Below are 19,675 nucleotides of genomic sequence, written 5' to 3' on the forward strand. Positions count from 1 at the left end.
GGTAAAATTCTTTCCACAGTGTGAACATTGGAAAGGATTTTCTCCAGTGTGAATTCTCTCATGTGTTTTCAGGCTTCCTAGCCAGGTAAAAGTCATTCCGCATTTGGAGCAGTGGTAAGGCTTCTCTCCAGAGTGTATTCTCTTATGTATTAATAGGTACCCTAATTCGTTAAAACCTTTTCCACACTGGGAGCATTGGAAAGGTTTTTCTCCTGTGTGTGTCCTCTCATGCCTATTCAGGTTCCCTAACTTGGTAAAACTCTTTCCACAGTGGGAGCAGTGATGATGTCCTCCTGTTGCTTTGGGCGTCTCTGGGCCTGATTCCCCTGAAGGACTCTTCCCTGGGTCTGATTCCCCTGAAGGACTCTTCCCTGGGTCTGATTCCCCTGAAGGACTCTTCCCTGGGTCTGATTCCCCTGAAGGACTCTTCCCTGGGTCTGATTCCCCTGAAGGACTCTTCCCTGGGTCTGATTCCCCTGAAGGACTCTTCCCGCTGTCAGAGGGAGAGTCTGGTCTCTCTCCTGTCAAAGACAAACAGAGTATCTAGTTACTTAGTTGTCTCCTGTGCTGTACTGTGTGGCCAAACTGGTGAAACATAAGTCTATGATTGGTTCAGATTTGGTCTTGTTTGGGGGAGTTCATTAAAATAATAGCCAGTGTGAAAAACAGTGGTCACCAAGGCATTCCTAGTCAATCATCAAACATTTCTGTAAAAACCCAATGTGTTTCCCGTTTGCTCCAGCAGTATTCTAAAGTGTTGTGAATTTAGCAGTAAAAATATATAGATTTTCCCGGCTTACAAGACCCAGTTTCATCACCACCCTCTCCTGAGACTGAAAGCCCAGAGACTTGCACTTTGCCCGGGTGTGTGGTTTTGTCTGGGGGCTAAAATGAACATTCCAGGCCATCAAGCTACTATGCTCGGAGATAGTTTTAATTTCAACTGAGGTCGTGGCTACGATTCAGACCTGAATACAAGAGGTTTCTGATACTTTCAAAGCAGATTGAACTAATCTGTGAAACGAGACTGTGCTTGTTATGGCCTCACTCAAAACAACAGTTACACACCATGATGATTGCAGCACTTTACACCTGACTACCTCTCTGGAGGCTGACGTGAATCACTGCTGATCTGATAAAGGTGCAGGAGAGCTGTGTGAGCTTAGAGGGATTTTCTCATCGCAATATCCTGAGACTCGTATCGGACCGAGAGTCAAGAGGAAATGCCTCAAGCCACAGATTTAGTCTCCGGGCTGCTGAAGGATGAGAAGCCCCTGATTGATCATGGCCACCAGTGACTGTGCCAAGGTCCCAGGACGGTGAGAGGCCCCGTGACATCATTCTTCCAGTCCAATTTTCCTGTGAGAAGATGGAGATTCTCTGAGCCCGCAATACCACTCTGAGCTTTCAGGGACAGAGCTTCTATATCTACCAGGACTACTCCCCCACTGTCTCCAGGCAGCAAGCAGCTTTCAGGGACAGAGCTTCTATATCTACCAGGACTACTCCCCCACTGTCTCCAGGCAGCAAGCAGCTTTCAGGGACAGAGCTTCTCTAACTACCAGGACTACTCCCCCACTGTCTCCAGGCAGCAAGCAGCTTTCAGGCAGGTCAAACGACTGCTACGGGACCATCCAGGTGTGAAGTACGGACTGTGCTTCCCGGCCCGCCTGTAGCTTTCTCATGATGGTAAAAACGACACCTTTGACTCTCCAGCGGCTATGGCTCACAATCAACACCACATCAACAAGTCCTCAACTTGCTCATAGATCAGCAACGATGGCTTGCAAACGCTGGATAGTAAGTAGCCCACCTTTGGTCTAACTATGTAGAGTTATAACTGTAGTATCCTGTATAACTATGTAGAGTTATAACTGTAGTATCCTGTATAACTATGTAGAGTTATAACTGTAGTATCCTGTATAACTATGTAGAGTTATAACTGTAGTATCCTGTATAACTATGTAGAGTTATAACTGTAGTATCCTGTATAACTATGTAGAGTTATAACTGTAGTATCCTGTATAACTATGTAGAGTTATAACTGTAGTATCCTGTATAACTATGTAGAGTTATAACTGTAGTATCCTGTATAACTATGTAGAGTTAGAACTGTAGTATCCTGTATAACTATGTAGAGTTATAACTGTAGTATCCTGTATAACTATGTAGAGTTATAACTGTAGTATCCTGTATAACTATGTAGTTATAACTGTAGTATCCTGTATAACTATGTAGAGTTATAACTGTAGTATCCTGTATAACTATGTAGAGTTATAACTGTAGTATCCTGTATACTAATACAGTAATAATATACATCTGCCTCACTCTCAGAGAAATCAGTAGTACTGCTAGGTTTTACACAGTAATAATATATATCTCCCTCTCAGAGAAATCAGTAGTTCTGCTAGGTTTAATACAGTAATAATATATATCTGCCTCTCAGAGAAATCAGTTATAACTGTAGTATCCTGTATAACTATGTAGAGTTATAACTGTAGTATCCTGTATAACTATGTAGAGTTATAACTGTAGTATCCTGTATAACTATGTAGAGTTAGAACTGTAGTATCCTGTATAGCTATGTTTAGTTATAACTGTAGTATCCTGTATAGCTATGTTTAGTTATAACTGTAGTATCCTGTATAGCTATGTTTAGTTATAACTGTAGTATCCTGTATAACTATGTAGAGTTATAACTGTAGTATCCTGTATAACTATGTAGTTATAACTGTAGTATCCTGTATAACTATGTAGTTATAACTGTAGTATCCCGTATAACTATGTAGAGTTATAACTGTAGTATCCTGTATAACTATGTAGAGTTAAAACTGTAGTATCCTGTATAACTATGTAGAGTTATAACTGTAGTATCCTGTATAACTATGTAGAGTTATAACTGTAGTATCCTGTATAACTATGTAGAGTTATAACTGTAGTATCCTGTATAACTATGTAGAGTTATAACTGTAGTATCCTGTATAACTATGTAGAGTTATAACCGTAGTATCCTGTATAACTATGTAGAGTTATAACTGTAGTATCCTGTATAACTATGTACAGTTATAACTGTAGTATCCTGTATAACTATGTACAGTTATAACTGTAGTATCCTGTATAACTATGTTAAGTTATAACTGTAGTATCCTGTATAGTTTTGGAGGAGGCAAAACCACTCAGGCTTATTTGATGTGATCTAATGTTTTGATCATCTAGTTTGCCTTACAAGCATTCAGTCACCAAAGGGGGTTACGTAATTCCTTTGTTTATATACTGTCTCATTGACCTAAAAATATTTTGGGTTATTTGTTTACAGCAGTCCTTTGTCTTGACCCAGTACACAGTAATACGTGCCGAGGTTCTAATGTTGCCGAGGCGACACATTTTATTTGTTTATTTACAGTGTGGCGGGTTGGGGGTCTTTAATGTTGTACGTTTTGAATGTAATGTATACCCAGCAAACTTTTAACGTTGCACAGACGTAGTTTTGCGGTCTTGGCTGTACGTTGTCATATCTTCCAACTATATTCATTTTTTGTTGTTTTACTACAATTTACTGACATTCATTTATTTATATGTATATTTTCTTATTCCATCCCTTTACTTAGATGTGTGTATTAGGTAGTTGTGGAATTTATTAGATTACTTACACATTTTATATATATATATATATATATATATATACTACTAGTATATATTATATTATTAGTATATATTACTGCACTGTCGGAACTAGAAGCACAAGCATTTCGCTACACTCACAATAACATCTGCTAACCATGTGTATGTGACCAACAAAATTAGATTTTGACATTAAATGAGAGGTTTTGGACTGAGAGCCTTGATACATTGTATTTATTTTCTCTCTCAACACCCGTTATAAGACTGGAGTTTTCATTTCATCTACAAGAGGTGCTTTTCTCATTTTGTTTGGGATTCACTTTTTATTGTTTCTCTTATTTTTTTTTGGTGCTTGATTCACTAACACAGAACGCTACTTTAAAGGACTGGGTTTGGGTTTAACACCAGACTCAGGATGACTGAGAAGAAAACGTGTTCTATTGTACCTCGTTTGGGGAGTTATTGTCTGGGGTGGGGGGAGGTGGATGGGGGAGGAAGGAGGTTGAATTGTTTAGTTCTAATGATGCCATTCTGTTATTCTAGTCAGCTTCTTTTTCCAAGCATCTTACATTACTCTGAGACTAGTTATCCTGGGATCTTACATTACTCTGAGACAAGTTATCCTGGGATCTTACATTACTCTGAGACTAGGTATCCTGGAACCATACATTACTCTGAGACTAGTTATCCTGGGATCTTACATAACTCTGAGACTAGTTATCCTGGGATCTTACATTGCTCTGAGACTAGTTATCCTGGGATCTTACATTGCTCTGAGACTAGTTATCCTGGGATCTTACATTGCTCTGAGACTAGTTATCCTGGGATCTTACATTGCTCTGAGACTAGTTATCCTGGGATCTTACATTACACTGAGACTAGTTATCCTGGGATCTTACATTGCTCTGAGACTAGTTATCCTGGGATCTTACATTGCTCTGAGACTAGTTATCCTGGGATCTTACATTGCTCTGAGACTAGTTATCCTGGGATCTTACATTGCTCTGAGACTAGTTATCCTGGGATCTTACATTGCTCTGAGACTAGTTATCCTGGGATCTTACATTACTCTGAGACTAGTTATCCTGGGATCTTACATTACTCTGAGACTAGTTATCCTGGGATCTTACATTACTCTGAGACTAGTTATCCTGGGATCTTACATTACTCTGAGACTAGTTATCCTGGGATCTTACATTGCTCTGAGACTAGTTATCCTGGGATCTTACATTGCTCTGAGACTAGTTATCCTGGGATCTTACATTGCTCTGAGACTAGTTATCCTGGGATCTTACATTGCTCTGAGACTAGTTATCCTGGGATCTTACATTGCTCTGAGACTAGTTATCCTGGGATCTTACATTGCTCTGAGACTAGTTATCCTGGGATCTTACATTGCTCTGAGACTAGTTATCCTGGGATCTTACATTGCTCTGAGACTAGTTATCCTGGGATCTTACATTGCTCTGAGACTAGTTATCCTGGGATCTTACATTGCTCTGAGACTAGTTATCCTGGGATCTTACATTGCTCTGAGACTAGTTATCCTGGGATCTTACATTACTCTGAGACTAGTTATCCTGGAATCTTACATTACTCTGAGACTAGTTATCCTAGGATCTTACATTACTCTGAGACTAGTTATCCTGGAATCTTACATTACTCTGAGACTAGTTATCCTGGGATCTTACATTACTCTGAGACTAGTTATCCTGGGATCTTACATTACTCTGAGACTAGTTATCCTGGGATCTTACATTACTCTGAGACTAGTTATCCTGGGATCTTACATTACTCTGAGACTAGTTTATCCTGGGATCTTACATTACTCTGAGACTAGTTATCCTGGGATCTTACATTACTCTGAGACTAGTTATCCTGGGATCTTACATTACTCTGAGACTAGTTATCCTGGGATCTTACATTACTCTGAGACTAGTTATCCTGGGATCTTACATTACTCTGAGACTAGTTATCCTGGGATCTTACATTACTCTGAGACTAGTTATCCTGGGATCTTACATTACTCTGAGACTAGTTATCCTGGGATCTTACATTACTCTGAGACTAGTTATCCTGGGATCTTACATTGCTCTGAGACTAGTTATCCTGGGATCTTACATTACTCTGAGACTAGTTATCCTAGGATCTTACATTACTCTGAGACTAGTTATCCTGGGATCTTACATTACTCTGAGACTAGTTATCCTGGGATCTTACATTACTCTGAGAATAGTTATCCTGGGGTCGTACATCTTACATTACTCAGACTAGTTATCCTGGGGAATAGTTTTAATACATTTGCAAAAAATCTAAACCTGTTTTTGCTTTGGCATTATGGGGTATTGTGATGGCATTGTGGGGTATTGTGATGGCATTGTGGGGTATTGTGATGGCATTGTGGGGTATTGTGATGGCATTGTGGGGTATTGTGATGGCATTATGGGGTATTGTGATGGCATTATGGGGTATTGTGATGGCATTATGGGGTATTGTGTGTAGATTGATGAGGAAAACATGTATAATATAATACAATTTTAGAATAATGGGATGCACAGATATTACATTTTTGGCCAATACCGATATCAATATCTTCTTTGCTAAAAAAAAAACGATACCGATAACCGATATTTAAAATCTTTGCTGCCTTTTAAGCATTCTAGTACAGTTAAATAGTTAGCACGGACGCAGCGGTCTAAGCCACTGCATCTCAGTGCAAGAGGCATCACTACGCTCCCTGGTTCGAATCCAGGCCGTATCACATCCGGCTGTATGATTGGGAGTCCCACAGTAGTTGTCTGTTATTGGTGTAGAGAGGACGACAAAGGAGAGGGATCACACATGTGGATAGGAAGATACAAATTATCATTATTACTGGAAAATATTCATTTAAAATCCAGGAATTTTAAAACTTGAGCTCTCTAGGTCATGCCAGTAGGTTACAGTAGGTTGTATCTCTCTAGGTCATGCCAGTAGGCTACAGTAGGTTGTATCTCTCTAGGTCATGCCAGTAGGCTACAGTAGGTTGTAACTCTCTAGGTCATGCCAGTAGGCTACAGTAGGGTGTAACTCTCTAGGTCATGCCAGTAGGTTACAGTAGGTTGTAACTGTCTAGATCATGCCAGTAGGCTACAGTAGGTTGTAACTCTCTAGGTCATGCCAGTAGGCTACAGTAGGGTGTAACTCTCTAGGTCATGCCAGTAGGTTACAGTAGGTTGTAACTGTCTAGATCATGCCAGTAGGCTACAGTAGGTTGTAACTCTCTAGGTCATGCCAGTAGGCTACAGTAGGTTGTAACTCTCTAGGTCATGCCAGTAGTCTACAGTAGGTTGTATCTCTCTAGGTCATGCCAGTAGGCTACAGTAGGTTGTAACTCTCTAGGTCATGCCAGTAGGCTACAGTAGGTTGTAACTCTCTAGGTCATGTCAGTAGGTTACAGTAGGTTGTAACTCTCTAGGTCATGCCAGTAGCCTACAGTAGGTTGTATCTCTCTAGGACATGCCAGTAGGTACAGTAGGTTGTATATCTCTAGGTCATGCCAGTAGGCTACAGTAGGTTGTAACTCTCTAGGTCATGCCAGTAGGCTACAGTAGGTTGTAACTCTCTAGGTCATGCCAGTAGGCTACAGTAGGTTGTAACTCTCTAGGTCATGCCAGTAGGCTACAGTAGGTTGTATCTCTCTAGGTCATGCCAGTAGGTTACAGTAGGTTGTAACTCTCTAGGTCATGCCAGTAGGTTACAGTAGGTTGTAAGTCTCTAGGTCATGCCAGTAGGTTACAGTAGATTGTAACTCTCTAGGTCATGCCAGTAGGCTACAGTAGGTTGTAAGTCTCTAGGTCATGCCAGTAGGCTACAGTAGATTGTAACTCTCTAGGTCATGCCAGTAGGCTACAGAAGGGTGTAACTCTCTAGGTCATGCCAGTAGGTTACAGTAGGTTGTATCTCTCTAGGTCATGCCAGTAGGTTACAGTAGGTTGCATCTCTCTAGGTCATGCCAGTAGGCTACAGTAGGTTGTATCTCTCTAGGTCATGCCAGTAGGTTACAGTAGGTTGTATCTCTCTAGGTCATGCCAGTAGGTTACAGCAGGTTGTATCTCTCTAGGTTATGCCAGTAGGTTACAGTAGGTTGTATCCAAGTGGAAACAATTATCAACCCAATGTGGAAAGTGTTGAATTTGGTCAACAACAAAATGAATGGCTTATTTGCTACGTGAGGTTTACTTGATCCAACAGAAGTTTCGTAATGATTAAGTTGTTACGTGGACACGTGACATACCGCCAACTTTGATAGAAACACTACAGGATTTGTCTCCAGATCGCTATGCATATTCATGCTAGTAGCTTAGCATCTCTCTCCATTGAATACAGGCGGTTGACGTCAACAACCCTCATAGAATATAAACAATAGATTACAATAATAACATGTATCCACCAATCCAAAGACAGGATAGGTGGGAGATAGACAACCCACAGTGCAGCTTTGTGGACAACGACTCCCCTTGTCAGGACGGAGAGACATCTTGTCAGTATATCCATAATCTTTGGTGTAGCCAACCCAACTCTCACATGGCTCTATTGGGGGGTCACGGTGTGTAGTAAAACATCACTACATTAAAATCACTACATGCCGTGGCCCCCCAGTCTGCGGTCAGCAGATAGACCCTCCTCAAATATATATGTTAAGTCACTTTTTGGAAACGGGACGGAGAAAACAAGGGGTAGCTTGTTCTCTACGTTGTCTGATTCTAGACATATCAGTCATCATCCCAGGACCCTCCGTTGAAGAGGTATTGACGAGCCAACTCCGAATATCCAAAGTTAAAAACTAATTGAAGGTGGTACTTACTGGTGTTACTCAGATCTCCTGTCTCCTCCTCTTCATCTTTCAATGTGACAGTAATCTCTCCTTCCTTCTTCACTCCAAAAACAGCATCATCCTCTTCTTCCTCTTGTTTAACTGAAACGTCTTTCTCTTCTTCTTTCACTGTAACAGCCTCACCCTCTACTTCTTGTTTTACTGTAACATCCTCTTCTTCCTTCTCCTCTTTCACGACAATGTTCAGCCCCAGAGCTTCTTTCTCCGTCCAGCAGACCTCCTCTTCTTTAACAGGAGGGGAGTAGTTTAGGGAGCTCATGTTCGGGGATGTTAGCTAGCTAGCTATCATTAGCGACTAGGCTAATGCTAACTTAACCAGCCAGCTACTATATCTTACTAATAAACAATAACGTAATATTAAATTAAATAGGTTAACAAGTAGATACGACAGAAGTGTGTCTAAAACACAGTAGCTAATATAGACCGAAAGCGTATAAATAGCTTGAATCTTTCGGCTATGTTGGCTAGCAAGCTACCGAGGTGGTTGACGAGCTGTTTATGAAGAACCGTCCACTAGATTATACGTCACGCTGCAGCATCGCCTGAAAGACGCACATCGCCGTCTGCTGACTGGAGGGAAACGCAGTTGAGGATCACATTTTATATTCAGACAAAGATTATTTTACATGGATTTAATTAAATAATACTATTGAGACATACAAAGACAGTAATGTGGTGATTGATTAGTTAGAATATTTTTTTTTTACTACAGCACATTTAAGGCAGTTTCATTCAGTCAAACAACATATAAATAAGTAGCCAGCTACTGTAGGTCTATACTGCTGCTACATGGTGTAACAATACATCATGTAGATGTATATAATGAACAGACTAGGTCTATACTGATCCTACATGGTGTTACAATACATCATGTAGATGTATATAATGAACAGACTAGGTCTATACTGCTCCTACATGGTGTAACAATACATCATGTAGATGTATATAATGAACAGACTAGGTCTATACTGCTCCTACATGGTGTAACAATACATCATGTAGATGTATATAATGAACAGACTAGGTCTATACTGCTCTTACATGGTGTAACAATACATCATGTAGATGTATATAATGAACAGACTAGGTCTATACTGCTCCTACATGGTGTAACAATACATCCTGTAGATGTATATAATGAACAGACTAGGTCTATACTGCTCCTACATGGTGTAACAATACATCATGTAGATGTATATAATGAACAGACTAGGTCTATACTGCTCCTACTTGGTGTAACAATACATCATGTAGATGTATATAATGAACAGACTAGGTCTATACTGCTCCTACATGGTGTAACAATACATCATGTAGATGTATATAATGAACAGACTAGGTCTATACTGCTCCTACATGGTGTAACAATACATCATGTAGATGTATATAATGAACAGACTAGGTCTATACTGCTCCTACATGGTGTAACAATACATCATGTAGATGTATATAATGAACAGACTAGGTCTATACTGCTCCTACATGGTGTAACAATACATCATGTAGATGTATATAATGAACAGACTAGGTCTATACTGCTCCTACTTGGTGTAACAATACATCATGTAGATGTATATAATGAACAGACTAGGTCTATACTGCTCCTACATGGTGTAACAATACATCATGTAGATGTATATAATGAACAGACTAGGTCTATCCTGCTCCTACATGGTGTAACAATACAGTGCATTCGGAAAGTATTCAGACCCCTTCACTTTTCCCACATTTTGTTACATTACAGCCTTATTCTAAAATGATTAACACTACCGTTCAAAAGGTTGGAGTCACTTAGAAATGTTCTTGTTTTTGAAAGAAAAACACTTTTTTTGTCAATGAAAATAACATCAAATTGATCTGAAATACAGTGTAGACATTGTTAATGTTGTAAATGGCTATTGTAGCTGGAAACGGCTAATTGTTTATGGAATATCTACATAGGCGTACAGAGGCCCATTATCAGCAACCATCACTCCTGTGTTCCAATGCCACAATGTGTTAGCTAATCCAAGTTTATCATTTTAAAAGGCTAATTAATCATTAGAAAACCCTTTTGCAATTATGTTAGCACAGCTGAAAACTGTTGTGCCGATATAACAAAGCTTTTGTAAACAGTGTTGTTGCATAACAATCAGGCAGTAGAACAACAATAATCATCACCCTCTTGACCAATCTTCCCTCCCCTTAACATTGGGTTGATTCAGACCCTGTCAGTGTACCAGGTGGACATTGGGTTTGATTCAGACCCTGTCAGTGTACCAGGTGGACATTGGGTTGATTCAGACCCTGTCAGTGTACCAGGTGGACATTGGGTTTAATTCAGACCCTGCCAGTGTACCAGGTGGACATTTGGTTTGATTCAGACCCTGCCAGTATGCCAGGTGGACATTGGGTTTGATTCAGACCCTGCCAGTGTACCAGGTGGACATTGGGTTTGATTCAGACCCTGTCAGTGTGCCAGGTGGACATTGGGTTTGATTCAGACCCTGTCAGTGTACCAGGTGGACATTGGGTTTGATTCAGACCCTGCCAGCATGGCCAGAAATGTATTCCAAGGTCAGTAACTTATAACCACAGAACCACCCCAGACCTTTCATGCCTGACTAAAAACACCTAAGTATTAGATTTACTGCCATGGTCTAGTATGTCACTGCATCAGACACCATTCACAATGCTGGCTGAGGTACGAGTAAACCATGAAATATTATTCCCTAACCATTCACAATGCTGGCTGAGGTACGAGTAAAACATGACATATTATTTCCTAACCATTCACAATGCTGGCTGAGGTACGAGTAAAACATGACCTATTATTTCCTAACCATTCACAATGCTGACTGAGGTACTAGTAAAACATGACATATTATTTCCTAACCATTCACAGTGCTGGCTGAGGTACGAGTAAAACATGACATATTATTTCCTAACCATTCACAATGCTGGCTGAGGTACGAGTAAAACATGACATATTATTTCCTAACCATTCACAATGCTGGCTGAGGTACGAGTAAAACATGACATATTATTTCCTAACCATTCACAATGCTGGCTGAGGTACGAGTAAAACATGACATATTATTTCCTAACCATTCACAATGCTGGCTGAGGTACGAGTAAAACATGACATATTATTTCCTAACCATTCACAATGCTGGCTGAGGTACGAGTAAAACATGACATATTATTTCCTAACCATTCACAATGCTGGCTGAGGTACGAGTAAAACATGACATATTATTTCCTAACCATTCACAATGCTGGCTGAGGTACGAGTAAAACATGACATATTATTTCCTAACCATTCACAATGCTGGCTGAGGTACGAGTAAAACATGACATATTATTTCCTAACCATTCACAATGCTGGCTGAGGTACGAGTAAAACATGACATATTATTTCCTAATTGTAAAAAATTCCCCAATCTTTTAAAAAAGATCTGAAATGGCAAGGCTTTAGTTCAGTGGGCTTTTCCATTGTTGAGGAAAGCAGGGGAAGTGTTGTGAGTAACAGAACTGCCTACGGTGTGGGGGAAGGGACGCTGCTCGCTGAGTGGCTGTAGTGACAAGGGTCCCTCCAAAAATCTATCACTATTCCAACTCAAATTATCCCCCAAATCTACCACTAATAGACCAAGCCTCCACAGACCCTGGCTTGTATTGACAAACAGAACAAATCATTTCACATTCAAATATGTCATTGTAAATAGCTCAATTCAATCCAGCTGGGCCTTTTTAACACAGACAGTTGTTCCTGCTGTAGATGTTATGCCTTTGTACAGATCTAGGATCAGTTCTCCTCCACAATGCATATTCAGTACCGGTCAATTGTTTGGACACACCTACAAATTCAATGTTTTTTCTTTATTTTAACTATTCTCTATGTTGTAGAATAATAGTGAAGACAACACAACTATGCCAAGTGTGTGCAAAGCTGTCATCAAGGCAAATTGTGAATACTTTGAAGAATCTCAAATAGAAAATATATTTTGATTTGTTTAACCCTTTTTTGGTTACTACATGATTCCATATGTGTTATTTCATAGTTTTAATATCTTCATTATTATTCTACAATGTAGAAAATAGTAAAAATAAAAACCCTTGAATGAGGAGGTGTGTCCAAACGTTTGACTGGTACTGTATGTAAATGTGATATTTCAGTTGTTGTTTTTGTTACATTTGAAACATTTATAAAAACCTGTTTTTGCTTTGTCATTATGGGGTATTTGTAACGATCGTCGTCGGGTGATGAGGAAGCGGACCAAAGCGCAGCTGGGAGCGAACACATGTTTATTCTTCTCACTGAAGTAAACACGTACACAAAACCAAGAAAATGCCGATACGTTAACTGCTCAAAACACAAAGAGGCAACACCCCACAAACAGCGTGGGGGAAAAAGGAACTTAAATGTGATCCCAATCAGAGACAACTAGCGACAGCTGTCTCTGATTGGGAATCGACAGAACCCAACATAGAAATAAACCACATAGAGCTAACACAAGGCTATAACGCAAACATAGAAAACAAACCAAGGAAAAATACCCAACATGACACACCCTGACCCAAAATACCCGAGTTCACCTGGTCAGGGCGTGACAGTATTGTGATGTCATTATGGGGTATTGTGATGTCATTATGGGGTATTGTGATGTCATTATGGGGTATTGTGTGTAGATGGATTAAATCAATGTTTTCCTCATAAATGTTTGAATAATGTAACAAAATGTGTAAAAAGTGAAGGGGTCTGAATACTTTCTGAATGCACTGTATATATAGGGGCAGTACCTAGTGACATCACTTCCTGAAACAGGAGGTGCAAATATATAACATAGTTTCACAATATCAACATTCAATGTATCAAAATATATGACCAAGCTGGAAGTGTAAACGCCAGCCCAGCCACAATCCTAGAGGTTCACTGATGATCAACCTCCTCCTTCACATCTGACTCCTGATAATCAACCTCCTCCTTCACATCTGACTCCTGATGATCAACCTCCTCCTTCACATCTGACTCCTGATGATCAACCTCCTCCTTCACATCTGACTCCTGATGATCAACCTCCTCCTTCACATCTGACTCCTGATGATCAACCTCCTCCTTCACATCTGACTCCTGATGATCAACCTCCTCCTTCACATCTGACTCCTGATGATCAACCTCCTACTTCACATCTGACTCCTGATGATCAACCTCCTCCTTCACATCAGACTCCTGATGATCAACTTCCTCCTTCACATCTGACTCCCGATGATCAACCTCCTCCTTCACATCTGACTCCCAATGATCAACCTCCTCCTTCACATCTGACTCCTGATGATTAACCTCCTCCTTCACATCTGACTCCTGATGATCAACCTACTCCTTCACATCTGACTCCTGATGGTCAACCTCCTCCTTCACATCTGACTCCTGATGATCAACCTACTCCTTCACATCTGACTCCTGATGATCAACCTCCTCCTTCACATCTGACTCCTGATGATTAACCTCCTCCTTCACATCTGACTCCTGATGATCAACCTCCTCCTTCACATCTGACTCCTGATGATCAGCCTCCTCCTTCACATCTGACTCCTGATGATCAACCTCCTCATTCACATATGACTCCTGATGATCAACCTCCTCCTTCACATCTGACTCCTGATGATCAACCTCCTCCTTCACATCTGACTCCTGATGATCAACCTCCTCCATCACATCTGACTCCTGATGATCAACCTCCTCCATCACATCTGACTCCTGATGATCAACCTCCTCCTTCACATCTGACTCCTGATGATCAACCTCCTCCTTCACATCTGACTGCTGATGATCAACCTCCTCCTTCACATCTGACTCCTGATGATCAACCTCCTCCTTCACATCTGACTCCTGATGATCAACCTCCTCCTTCACATCTGACTCCTGATGATCAACCTCCTCCTTCACATCTGACTCCTGATGATCAACCTCCTCCTTCACATCTGACTCCAGTGATCAATCCAGAGCATCTTCTTTTTTGGAGAATCCCGATGGACGACGTCATCGAATAGGCCGTCATCACCACCACCACCCACAAGTTAATTGTCATTCAGGTTATCAATAGGAAGAGCATTAGCAATATGTCCTGTCTGGTAACTTGTCTCGTTCAATGGATTTACATTGGCAGGTGCACAGGGAGAAACCCCATTAAAACACTTTTGGAAGTCTTTAACTATAACAAAGTCTGTTGCCTGTGATGTTGGGACAAATGATAGTCCCTTATTATACAAGAGACAAAATCCCCTAATTCTACAGCACAACGGCAGAATCATGTCTTCAGTGTAAAACTAACAATGACTCAATAATCCTTCTGGGAATGTTATGACGTCATAAAGTTATGGGCGGAGTTAGAAAGTTGGCTGTCAGAAGTACAATATTACTGTTAACGCAATAGAAAGGTCAAATGCTTTATTATCTAAAAATGTAAAGTTCTGGGTGACGGAGAGAAATAAAATGGTGCAGTTTGAGGCCATGTGGTGGAGAGTGATGCAGGAGCTGGAGATGGGGGTGTGTCAGTGTTGAGATGCGTGCGCTGAAGATGTGTGCTAGTGGGTCTGGGAAGGTGTGATGTAGTTAATGTTAATATGATGTCGTTTGTGTGTACTGAACTGCGTCCAGTCAGCAGATGGACTAGATGCCTCTTAGGCCGCCCATTGTGACTCCGTCAAGAATTCAGCAGAGCAAGTTTGTATGAAGGTCTGGTTATTAAATGGGTACATAGTTCAATAGTAATATCCTCTAAAGCGCCCTGGTGACAAACTTTACTGCCCTGTTTCCAGTTGTCCACATGGCTGGGAGAACCTATTCAAGTAATTAAGTAAGTAAATAGATTTTGAAAATGTAAAAAACAACAATGTATTATTAGCTAACTAGCTACAGTGCAGGCTAACTCAAATGAGCTGTTAAATGAGCTAGCTAGTTGGCTTGCTAGCTATCTAACCAACTTCAAATACTGTATAGATAGATAGCTAGCTAAGTGAATTAAATATCAGCAACTACCTAACTTCATATTAGCTATCTTGATGTATTTATCACTGTAAAAAACAAACTCCAAATGCATTTGTAGGTAGCTAGCTAACAGCCATGGAGGAGGGTGAAAGGATAGCAGCCCCAACTGTCAGTGAGAGAGGAGGCTATTCTGGATAGGGCAGGTACTTTTGTGTAGTTCCTGTCCCTAGAAGTGAGGACGGAGATAATAGTAACATAATATTCAGTGTGGTGTAATTTGACTATAATGAAGTCTGTTTCTTGTGAGGTTTTCTGTCCTCAGATAAAGAGCTCTATGAAAGCCAGTCTACATATGAAGAGGTCCCAATGAAGAGCAGTGGTTCTCAGTCCTGGGGACTCAGAGGGGCACATTGTTGTTTTTGCCTTCACACTGCACAGCTGATTCAAATGATCAACTCATCATCAAGCTTCAAGTGGTATTTATGTTTTCATTTGTGATGCTATCCTTGATATGATCCTGTTATTGTCACATGCTACACATGTACATTACATTTACATTTACATTTAAGTCATTTAGCAGACGCTCTTATCCAGAGCGACTTACAAATTGGTGCATTCACCTTAAGATATCCAGTGGAACAACCACTTCACAATAGTGCATCCCAGGTATTCCTTAAAGAGGTGGGGTTTCAGGTGTCTCCGGAAGGTGGTGATTGACTCCGCTGTCCTGGCGTCGTGAGGGAGCTTGTTCCATCATTGGGGTGCCAGAGCAGCGAATAGTTTTGACTGGGCTGAGCGGGAGCTGTGCTTCCTCAGAGGTAGGGAGGCGAGCAGGCCAGAGGTGGATGAACGCAGTGCCCTTGTTTTGGGTGTAGGGCCTGATCAGAGCCTGAAGGTACGGAGGTGCCGTTCCCCTCACAGCTCCGTAGGCAAGCAGCATGGACTTGTAGCGGATGCGAGCTTCAACTGGAACCCAGTGGAGAGAGCGGAGGAGCGGGGTGACGTGAGAGAACTTGGGAAGGTTGAACACCAGACGGGCTGCGGCGTTCTGGATGAGTTGTAGGGGTTTAATGGCACAGGCAGGGAGCCCAGCCAACAGCGAGTTGCAGTAATCCAGACGGGAGATGACAAGTGCCTGGACTAGGACCTGCGCCGCTTCCTGTGTGAGGCAGGGTCGTGCTCTGCGAATGTTGTAGAGCATGAACCTACAGGATCGGGTCACCGCCTTGATGTTAGTGGAGAACGACAGGGTGTTGTCCAAGGTCACGCCAAGGTTCTTAGCACTCTGGGAGGAGGACACAAGGGAGTTGTCAACCGTGATGGCGAGATCATGGAACGGGCAGTCCTTCCCTGGGAGGAGGAGCAGCTCCGTCTTGCCGAGGTTCAGCTTGAGGTGGTGAGCCGTCATCCACACTGATATGTCTGCCAGACATGCAGAGATGCGATTCGCCACCTGGTTATCAGAACGGGGAAAGGAGAAGATTAATTGTGTGTCGTCTGCGTAGCAATGATAGGAGAGACCATGTGAGGATATGACCGAGCCAAGTGACTTGGTGTATAGTGAGAATAGGAGAGGGCCTAGAACAGAGCCCTGGGGGACACCAGTGGTGAGAGCACGTGGTGCGGAGACAGATTCTCGCCACGCCACCTGGTAGGAGCGACCTGTCAGGTTGGACGCAATCTAAGCGTGGGCCGCGCCGGAGATGCCCAGCTCGGAGAGGGAGGAGAGGAGGATCTGATGGTTCACGGTATCAAAGGCAGCAGATAGGTCTAGAAGGATGCCGTCCTTGATATGATCCTGTTATTGTCACATGCTACACATGTACATATGTGTGCCCATGCATCTATCAATCCAATGTTATCATGATTTGTTATCAGGGATATTATACTTTAGTAATCCACAATGACCTGGTGATGTAACAGTCTAATAATTACATTGTCTTCCATATTCCTACAGATACCTTGTCACTGGAGATTCCTTCAAAACTATTGCCTACAGTTACCGTGTAGGGCACTGCAAGATTGGGTGACCAGGGTCATCTGGGACTGCCTCCTGGAGGAATTCAGGTGTGTGAAGGCTACCTGTGTCCTGCGTAACTTCATGAGGATGGACACGAGGACCAGGAGGGGATCTGCAGCTCGCCGCCGTGTGCCAGAGGAGGAGTCTGCTGCTCTGCAGGATGTTTCAAGGATGGGGTCCAACAACGCAGCAAGAGAGGCAATCCGTGTGCAGGAGATCTTCACCTCCTACTTCTTCAAAGAGGGTGCTGTTCCCTGGCAACACCATAGACTACACTATGCACAACCAAAGGCTCTTTTAAGAGCCATTCACATTGCAATAAGAGTATTCTTCCATTTACTTAGCTATGTCAACTGCATTTATTCAATTCCCAGTTTCTCTCCCTTTGATTTCTACTTCTCAGGTGAGGGTGCTGTTTAGGTAAGGGTGTGATGTCTGTGCAAAAACAAAACAGGCTATTTTAAATCCCCCATATTGGAAAAAATGTAGAACAATTAGACACCCTATAACCCACACCGACACACTCATGTATCAATCTGATTGATGGATTGTGTTGTGCAGTAAACAGGTTCAGGTGTATAACTGTGGATCCTTCCACCTTCAAAGAATAGGCAAGAGGGCCAACCATGGAGAACAGTAAGACACTTCATTATTTCTATAACTACACTATATTGTTTGTCATTGTGTGTCCGTTCATGTTTTTCAGCATGAAGTCCTCTGCAGCCACTTAGTGTGGTGTGGACACCAGGTGAGGCCACACACAGATTCCTGTTGAACACTGTCGCTTTAACTACCTTATTTTCTAAATAACAGTCTCTCTCCTTCACTTCATCCCTCTCTCCTCTTCTCCCTAAATCCTCTAGGTTATATCAGCTGTGTCGGTGAACCCCTCCTGCATCTGAACTGGCTACATAGAGGGCACAGCATGATCAGAGGTGAGAGGTCACTTGGTCAGGTCAACAGGAAGTATTATTAAAGAGATGCTTTACATTGAAATACAGATAGAGATGCAGTAGTCCCAGAGTTAATGATCCAAGGTCAGTTTTGCATTTCATCTCCTGATTGATGACTAACAATGTCAGAATAAAAAATAAAAACACAAGGTTTAAACATGTTCTCTCTCTCTCTCCATATGTCTCTTGTCTGCAGATATGTTTTGATGTGAGAGGATGCCAACCCCCAGTCCCATCATCGCCACCTCACCTGCTTTTAAGAACCTTTGTGCCGACGAGAGACACTTATGTGATTGTGATAACCGGAGAGAATATTTATGTAGCACTGTGATTCATTAATCATGTGCTGCCTTCCCTGCTCCTATGTGCTTACCTCTTTCCCTTTCTGTCTTTTACACCATATGACTGAAAAATAATCTCAAAGACATTCATACCTAAACTTCACCTTTATTTGCCAAGGTAGAGTACATGATCAGTGAATATATTAAATGTACAGGCTACAATGTGGGGATCTCATGCATGGTAATAACTACATGTATATACGACTTGCATCCTTGGTACAACATGATATTATATTCTACTCAGTCCATAGGCTTCATTAATGTCATTCAGGCTGTTTTGAAGTTGATACAACTGGCTATGATAGCTGAGGTTCATAGGTTCTGAACTAATATGTATACCAAACGTTTGGGTCCATACACAGATCGGCTAGATAGCTAGCTACTCATCCATAGGCATACAGGTATTATAATCATCCACTGCACAATAAGCAAGAACATAGCTAGCTACGTTATTTCATCTATCTGCATGGCAAATATCAGCAAGGCAAGCTTACAAAATTGTACATTCAATTTGCAGTAAATTCTTAAGCTAGTTAGATTTTATACATTCACTGTTTCACAAAACGACAGCCTGGTTTGCTGGTTGTTTCAGGAGTCCCTAAAACAACCAGAATTACAATTTCATACTCATGTCACAACACCCATAAAGCTAGCCAGCTAGCTGGCTAATGTTAGCTAGTCAGCTGGCTGGCTAATGTTAGCTAGTCAGCTAGCTGGCTAATGTTAGCTAGTCAGCTAGCTGGTTAATGTTAGCTAGTCAGCTAGCTGGTTAATGTCAGCTAGCTGGTTAATGTTAGCTAGTCAGCTAGCTGGTTAATGTTAGCTAGTCAGCTAGCTGGTTAATGTTAGCTAGTCAGCTAGCTGGTTAATGTTAGCTAGTCAGCTAGCTGGTTA

The sequence above is a fragment of the Salmo trutta genome, unplaced genomic scaffold, assembly GCF_901001165.1.
Source record: "Salmo trutta unplaced genomic scaffold, fSalTru1.1, whole genome shotgun sequence".
Classification (NCBI taxonomy): domain Eukaryota; kingdom Metazoa; phylum Chordata; class Actinopteri; order Salmoniformes; family Salmonidae; genus Salmo; species Salmo trutta.